At 40.4% G+C, this 6,886-nt stretch overlaps 1 long non-coding RNA gene across 1 annotated transcript; it reads right to left on the bottom strand.

Moving 5' to 3' along the window:
• Window positions 1-338: 338 nt before the first annotated feature.
• LOC124272767 lies at window positions 339-5,372 on the bottom strand. Its single transcript, XR_006897421.1, has 5 exons — window positions 5,269-5,372; window positions 3,915-4,033; window positions 2,808-2,848; window positions 2,430-2,464; window positions 339-675 (listed from the first exon to the last, which is right to left on the bottom strand). It is a non-coding gene; the product is annotated as an uncharacterized LOC124272767 (long non-coding RNA).
• Window positions 5,373-6,886: the final 1,514 nt, after the last annotated feature.

The following is a 6,886-nucleotide window of genomic DNA, read 5'->3' as shown; positions in this document are numbered from 1 at the left end:
TTGTTGGCAGGAATTCTTCTGAGGCTGTCACTAGGCGCACCGAGTTATTGTGGCTTTCTCATCCTAACGAAGTACCCATTCACAGCTGGGTGGACTAGGACACATAGTCACAGTACTTATCCAAGTTGCTGTATCCAAGTTGCACGTTGCTGTACCCGGAACTAGGTGTTTGCACGTATTCATGTGGCCACCATCTGGTCATATACCAACGGATTCGTGGGTTCTTTCAAGTGCACAGGATTGTGTACTGTACACTAGGGGTTGTGACAACACTGAAAGAGCCTGCACACAAAGTTGACTCCAAGGTTTTTACACCCGGTCACAGGTGGGCTCGATCCCGTCACCTCAAGCTCGCTGGATCACTAGCTTGGCGCCTTAGCCAGCTCGCCCACCGCGCCCCGCGTTCCTTATATAGTCGAAATTGTTCACTAACATCCTATCGTGGGGATGAAGAGAGGGGTTTCATTATATTTATTTTACAAAACTACAAGAGTGCATACATAGTGTTACATATGAATTGCCTTACATGTAGAAATACATTATTAAAGACAGAATAGTATTCAGCAAGACATAACAAAATACACATAATGCTAATAGCACAGTGTTGCAACAGCGTTTCTTTGTGGTTCTTGAATCTGTGTTCGCCTCGTCTTCTCTCCTACTGTCCCCGGCAGTCTGAAATGAATGCAATAAGTCGGAATGTTAAATATCCGATAATTGCAATCTCATGTAAGTTGTAATCCTAACTTGTCGTTGTCCTCGATAAAATGTACAATAGTGAATTGGTTCAGATATACACGTAACAACGTCTTACACCAAATACAAGACAAAAATGTAATACAGCACTATGCATGTGTACCAACAAAACATGTAACCTAACTTATAAAGACTTAAATAGAAAATTGTTATGAAATTAAAATACACATTCATAAAGACATATCCACTACTTCAAGGTCGTAATTTACAACCTGCACGTACATATTGTCGGTAGCTTGTAAAATGTGAAATGTACACAATTACTGTTTAGCTTTCAGGTGCTTATAGACACATTAGTTTTGATGGCTTTATGCCACAAACCTCCACTGCTCAAATAGGAACAATGGTAATTATTATGTTCTCTTTGGATGTGGTATCTGCAGCAGGACAGAACACATAACTTGCCATGGGACTGTCTGTCACTTGCGTCCCTCCTACAAGACAATTATGTTCAACACCTCACAGGATTCCTGGCTATGGGGCATGAATGGCGGAACCGTACACAACCAGATATTGGAGTAAGTGAGCGAGTTGAGTTTTACACCGCTTTTAGCAATATTACAGCAATATCACGGCGGGGGACACCAGAAATGGGTTTCACATATTGTACCCAAGTGGCGAATCGAAACCGGATCTTCGGCGTGACGAGCAACCACTAGGCAATCCCACCGCCCCTATCAGATATATTGAAACATAACATCCGCCCACGGCGTCCAGCGATATGTCCAATTCTGTTTCCATGTGACCTTCATAGACTGGGACAGTATTCTGGACCCTGGTTTTGAATGGACGCCTCTGATGATCCACAAGCGTCCAGGCGAATGCTTTTAACGACGCCTGCTTTACTCATCAGTTTGGGGCGATAGTGAGTGAGATGGTCAAGTGTGGGAGAATACAACTTGACAAATTTGATGGTACCTGTGTTCATATGCGTGGGAGTAGTTTCAGCGTTGATATTGACATCTTATAATCACATATTATATTTTTTTGTCATTTCTATCTATATCTTAGAATGTGATGTGTCGGTTCTCAGTCTGAGTAAACTTAAGCTCAGTATTATTCGTTACACTGCTACACTGAGTCTAACAAAACCTAGTAGAAGGTCGCGTCAGCTAACCTTTGAGCGACCTATGACCGTCCAATCAAACGCGAGACGGCCGAACGGATTAACCAATCAGACAAACGGTTTGGGATTTTCTCTTCCCTGGTCGCTGACACTGATCTATCAACAAACGAAAATCCGCATAAAACACAGATGGGTTTCTAATTACATGGTTACTATTTGCTAATATTTTCGAAAGATGACATCCTTGAACATTGACAAAGACGCTATTTTCAGCCACTGTTTACTCATTGCGTGTATCACTCAGAAGCGATCGTGCGGAAAACAGCATTCGGAATGGTTCGAGTTTTTAGGTAAAGGTTCAATCGGTATGTGCGAATGTTAACTTTCGCGATTTGGTAAGCCCAAAGGTTAGCTGACGCGACCTTCTACTAGGGCTTTTGTTAGACTCAGTATATCAGTGTAACGAATAATACTGAGCCTAAGTTTACTTAGACAGTGTAGGTTCAATGACTTTTATAAGACACATTAGTATGCACCATATTTGTTTCCTGGAGAATGTCAATAGTCGCTTAAGAAAGTAACATAGAACTATGTGCACCGATATTACCTGATGCGATGTCCTGCCGGACAAGGGATCTACTGCTGAAAATATATAAATATGCATGAGAAAAATATGCTGACATCGTTAATGTGTAACGGACTTGCCAAATTGAAATTTGATAACTCAACAATACTTAAAGCAGTCAATTTATACGGGTAACTACATAACAAGAAGGCAGGTACATGTATATTAGCACTGATCGAGCTATCGAACCAATACAAATACCTTGATGGTCATACATTGGCAACTTTATGCCATTTAAAGAATTCTTTTATTTTTAAGTCTTGTGAGCCTTTTGTTTTCAAGGCGTAAAAAGAAATTAATATTTGCTTCAGTGAGCAGACACATATCTAACGGAAACCAAAGAGAAAAACATATCCTTACCTTGATCTGGTTCACTTGATTCGCTCCCTGGCTTTTTTTGGCTGAAATGAAATACCGCATGTGGCAAATGTGTATAAACTCTATGTCTTAGACTATAAGAGGATTCTACCAAATTTTAATATCATTTAGAATATGCTGTTTGTCGCAACTCAGCAATGTGATTCGATCTATGCAAATGGGGTGGCATGCATCAGTGTCATGCATCGGTTATCTCCCTTTTGTTTGACGGATAGTTGTTAGACAGCCAGTTATTAGAAAGTGAAGTAGGGCGTTAGGGTAGAAAACACCCACGAGTGGAGTGGGACAGTCATGATAGCTAAAGTGACAGTAGACTTTGCCCCTTGATGACGCACATGACAAAAGATAACACTTCCATGTGTCTGTAGGATATAGCTAGTATTCTGGACTATCACCTCAGAAGGTTGTGACAATGATTATGGTGGTAGCATGTTCATTAAGCTTTCTCATGTTATGTTTGATTCACTGACATATTGTCAACAACTTTACTTTTTCATAAACTGTTTCATTCTCCACTTTCCTCCCCAAAAACAACAACTGATTTTGGTGAGCATCCTGTATAAATTGTTTCTCAAAATGTTCAACACGGAATGTAATGAAAACACCAGACCAACTCTGGAAAAGTTTCAATAACGTTTGTCTCCAAAAAATTAAAAAAGTTACTTAACAAACTATCACCACGTGCTTCCCGCCCTTGGGGCTGTTACTGCATCAGTTTACTGTTACTTTACCCTCATAAAACTCCACAGGGAAAATCACAACAAAAAATGATGATAGTTTGTTAAGTAACTTATATTTTGGAGAGTCATGAGACAGTAGTACCAAGGTCCAAGAATATAGAGAAATAAATCCACTACAAATCTGAGGTTATCCTTGCCACATCGCAGAACTGAAATAGGGCACAGGACCATGCTCGCGATGCTCAAGCGGCACCAAGCCATAAGAGAACATGTCATAAAACAGACAACAGAATATTGAGACTACAAGACCAACTTCGTCATAGACAGGGTCCTTTCCTCCAGTCTGTAATGCATCCCATTTTTATCCGATTTGGTTTTAAAAACGTTTGTTTATTAAAAAACAACTCACCAGAAACAGTTTAGTGAAGTCCACCATTTCTTTTCATAGCCGTATACGATGAAGATGGCCAGGTACACCGTGTTGAAAAATGGAGCCGATCAAGTATGCTCTCCAATTTCTAAGTGAATCTAGACAATGGTAAATGTATCAATGTTACTCAAAGGTAAAGTTGAGAGAATATTTAGATATCTAAAATCTAACATAATATTCATTGAATAAACAAGCAAACATCAGGAACGATGCTCATAAATATTAACAAAACTGGCCCGTAAAGCAACCAGACACGATTATTTACAGACTGTCTGAACTGAATAAATACATTCGGGTTTGCTTCTGACACTTACAACTTTTGATCTCTCTGACACATACACAACAGATAAGTATGTCCAATCTTAGACTCAAGATTATACCCTCACCGTATGTGCATTCTGTTATATCTCTATCCCGCTGTGTGCATTCTGTTTTAACTTTATGTTATTGGAAAATGCGTTCTGGTCATAAATTTTCTCATGTTATAAGAATTGTTCCGAGACCTACAATATTGTTTTAAGAACGCGTTTGCGACTTCCACCGTTGTTACTCATTATCCATAATGTGTCTAGCCTTTATATTTTATGTTGTCAAACATACCATTGTTAATATGAACAACGAGCCCAATTGTTTTTCATGTGGGACAAACATCAGATAACTTTCATAATGGTTTGGAAATGTTTTCTCATTTAAAAAATTAAGCATATCCTCTGAGGTAAAACGTGTCCTTATCAGTATATTTGTCTTTCACGAGAAGCTGAACCCGCTAGAGTTTGTGTCCATAGTAGATACGTATCATATATAAGACACAACACACCCGTTTTACCAAAACCTTTCATCCATTTTTATTTAATGAGCAGAATGTTGAAACTATGATATGGTAACAATTTTAAAAATATCATACGACAAATCAATTTATTGTTTTAGTGACACAACATTATCATTTGGCCTAATTAAAATGTGTAGAATCGTCATATAGAGTACTTAAATATCTGCACTCACCTATATTAACGTAATGTGCTATATATGTGCTTTCTTCAGTCGTCTAAGCACTTACATTTAACCTGACTTTGTCCTTGCTTATGGACCCGTGAAGATCCGAGTTAGAATTGATTTTCAGTAACCTATGCTTGTCGGAATGGTGGCTAACGGGATCGGGTGGTCAGGCTCCCTGACTTGGTTGACATATGTCATCGTATCCCAAATATGTAGATCGATGATAATGCTATCGATCACTAGATTGATCAGACTCGATTATTTACAGACTGCCGCCATATACATGTAGCTATAATATTGCTGAGTGGGGCGTTAAACAACAAACAAACCAACCAACCTTGCTTAGGGGAACTGGCTGTTGCGGACGCAGTCTCGGGTGAAGATGACGGTAAGCACGAGCATGTTTCAAAGTGACAGTTGTTTGACAATTGGCATTGCAAGCCTTTGTCACATCCAGTGTTAGCAGAACAATGTCCCTTTCTGCAGCCATCATTACAAGCCCCAGTTGATCTTTCACAAGCTTCCCTAAACATGTCTTCGAACACAGAACTGAACAGGTTAGTTGTCTGCAGAGAAGCCATCTTTACATGTTCTGCAGAGACCCGTTTGGATATCACAGTCAAACTGGCAGTTTCCAATGCACTTCTGACTACACGTGCTTCCATAATACCCCTCCAGGCATTCACAGCATTGATTGCATTTAATGCAATTGTTGCCAAATTTCTCCGTGCAAGGATTCGCGTTCAAACCTGTAGAAAGATGACATTATCTGAGACTGTTGTATATTTCTTTATATTCTCAGAAAGGGAGATTTGTTTAGGATATTCGGGCTCAATATAAACCAGAGCTCAAAAGAAACCATACACCACAAATTATTACATAAAGATTCACAAAAATAAAAATGAAATGATAAACCATACATGTAACACGACGGTATCAAAAAAGCCTACGCGACACGTGAGCAATACAGTAGTCAAAAAGAACAAAATGTGCCACGTTTGAGGCAAATTGTAAGAGAGAGAGAGTTGTTGTCGGAATGCACCCAACAAGCGAGCTAACCACACCGTCATTGCCAGAACCTGTGGCTGCACCCGAGCAACCGTCATCAGACCGATGCAACAACTAAAACACAGTTAGGCAATACGTCGTGAGACAGGCCAAGGTGTTGTCGACCACGTGTGACAACGTTCCAGTGATGATCATCACATACTGGACAATTCATCTGAGAAATCGTTTTGTAACGGTGACGTCAACGGCATCAACGGCACTAGAAACCGTACTGGCGACTAAGAGAACATGGTTTTCGAAAACGTCGACACTACCGCGGAGTGCATCTGACTCTTCAAAACGACGTCGTCCATTGACATGGGCCTGGCGAGTTCGATGTTAGCAGATGCGTGATTTACGACGTGTGGTATTCACCGTTCAGCAAGTCCGACCGTTTGGAGCCGGTTGTGATGGTGTGGGGGGGATCTATGGCAATCTCAAAACGAGACTTGTGATTATTCTTTGGCAAACCTGAATCCTCGAAGATACAGGGGATGAAGTTTGCGACCAGTTATGTTGCGTTATCCCGTTTCTATCTACCAACACGATAACGCAAGGCCTCGTGCAGCATGCATAACTGACAAAACGACTTTCTGCACAACGCTAACAATCCTGGTCAGCATGTTTCCGACATGAAACTCATAAAACACTGTTGGGACTATCTGGATCGACAAACCTGAAGGACCACAAGACACATCTGTCACCGCTTTCAACAACTGGAACAATGTCTCCAACAGGAATGGTAACGGATCACGTCATTCGTCGTCTTACATCATCAATGTTGTCGGCGTGTTTGGCGTAGTGAAGCCGCGTGGTGGTCACACTCTCACTAATGATTCAACATTTCATGACAGTTTGCAAAAAAAACGCCTTGTTGCTTTGTGTAAAAAGTTTAAACTATGATACCG

This window comes from Haliotis rubra, unplaced genomic scaffold (genome assembly GCF_003918875.1).
Source record: "Haliotis rubra isolate DU_JTF1 unplaced genomic scaffold, ASM391887v1 Scf1728, whole genome shotgun sequence".
Taxonomy (NCBI): Eukaryota; Metazoa; Mollusca; class Gastropoda; order Lepetellida; family Haliotidae; genus Haliotis; species Haliotis rubra.
Note: the sequence above shows the minus strand (reverse complement) of the source record. Positions and strands in the feature narration are given on the sequence as shown.